The sequence below is a fragment of the Megascapheus bottae genome, chromosome 5 (assembly GCF_031878675.1).
Source record: "Megascapheus bottae isolate mThoBot1 chromosome 5, mThoBot2.hap1, whole genome shotgun sequence".
Taxonomy (NCBI): Eukaryota; Metazoa; Chordata; class Mammalia; order Rodentia; family Geomyidae; genus Megascapheus; species Megascapheus bottae.
Genome location: NC_143513.1, coordinates 24419897 through 24421699, shown reverse-complemented (window position 1 = coordinate 24421699; position 1803 = coordinate 24419897). Strand labels below are relative to the sequence as shown.

The 1803-nt window shown below is 37.2% G+C and overlaps 1 pseudogene; it reads right to left on the bottom strand.

Annotated features, from left to right (window-relative positions):
- Positions 1 to 331: 331 nt before the first annotated feature.
- Positions 332 to 1495, bottom strand: LOC150063123 (chromobox protein homolog 3 pseudogene; annotated as a pseudogene).
- Between the last annotated feature and the right edge of the window lie 308 nt (positions 1496 to 1803).

Sequence of the window (1803 nt, the reverse complement as noted above, 5' to 3'; positions counted from 1 at the left end):
TAAAGAAAAAGCATGCAGGTCAACAATTATAAAATTTTGTCCACTCATTTAGGCCAGCAGGTCCTAAATAGTCGAAATCTCTAACCAGTTGATTTTACATTTCCATGAGCAATCTTAGATAGCTCATGATCTATGAGCTTTTAGTATACAGATTCTAATACTCTGTAAAGGAATGCTCATTACACAAACTTTTAATGAAAGGAACTCAAATTTATCTTAGTTGTCTCATCTGGGTGAGAGAAGCTGTTGATAAGACACTTTTCCTTTCAAGACATTTTGCAAATGTATTGCATTTGCTATCTATGGCAGAGGCTGGAGGACCTAAAGTTGAGGCTAGCCTGGCTACCTACTACGTTCAAGGCCAGCCTGAGCTGCCTAGTGACCCTGTCTTAAACAACAACAAAATAAAACAAGGGCCAGGGATGTTACACAGTGATACATCATTTGCCTACATATGCAAGGCTCTGGGTCTGATGCCCAACACCTCTAAACAAGCAAAATCTCCGAAACAAAAAACTACCCATGTAAGTATTTTGTTTACACACACACAAACACACAAAAAATTCAGGATGGTCCTTCAACATAGCAGTTAAAGACAAGTTGTTCTGATTAAGTAATTGCCAGAAAAAGTTGCCTTATTAAAAAAAAATCTGTTCCTGAATACAGAGGAAATATACCATGGTATTAAAGGAAGCAACTACAGAAAGCCTTAATTATATTTGCTCAAAGTAACCAGTGCTATTGAGGGGAAAAAAACCAAACTCAACAACTCCCAATACTACTTTCAAAACCAACATATCAAACTTGATTTTCATTAGAATGTAGTTGTTTCACACCATTAATTCAAAAATCAAGACTCAGATTTTATATATATGTATAAATATCTATAAAAAACAATGCAAACAATTATTGAGCTTCATCTTCTGGACAAGAATGCCAAGTTAGTCTCTCTTCATAAAAAGCAATTACAATCTGAGGACACTTCATATTTGCCTCTTTTGCCAGCACCAAGTCAGCTTCATCTGAATCTTTCCATTTCATGAGAAACATCAATTCTGCACTGCTGTCTGTGGCACCAATGATTCCTTCAGGATCTAGACCTCTAGCAAAGCCCCTTGGTTTGTCAGCAGTATCTCATTTTTTCTTTGATTTGCTGTCATCAGATTCACTGTCTGATAAAGATTTTCTTTTTGTACCATCCTTTTCTTTACCAGCTTTTTGAGAATTAAGAAATGCTTCAATTAATTCTGGACAATCTAAATTTTCTTCAGGTTCCCAAGTATCATCAGCATCTGTAAATCCCTTCCACTTCAGGAAATATTCTACCTTCCCATTCACTGCACGCCGGTCCAGTTCTTTTTCCACCACAAATTCTTCAGGCTCTGCTTCTTCAACTTTTTTACTCTTTCCATTTTGTTTCTTTCCCATTTTTTGCAATGTAGTTTTGTTAGAGGCCATTTTTAATTGTATACTTGATAAGCTATTACTCAGATGCTCCCGGTCGCGATCGTGCAGCAGCAGCGTCCCACAATTACCTTTATGGTTGCATCTTCACTTACCACACCATCTTTTGCGAGAGAGAGAGAAAGAGAGAGAGAGAGAGAGAGAGAGAGAGAGAGAGAGAGAGAGAGAGAGAGAGAGAGAGAGTGTGTGTGTGTGTGTGTGTGTGTGTGTAGTTTGTCTTGACCAACCAAAAAAAAGCTACCAAAATATCCCAAACATGAAGACTAGTTAAATGCATATAGTGTATTCCATTTCCCGGGGAAGGAAATTCTTAGCTATTTATAGAATTTTTCTAGGTAA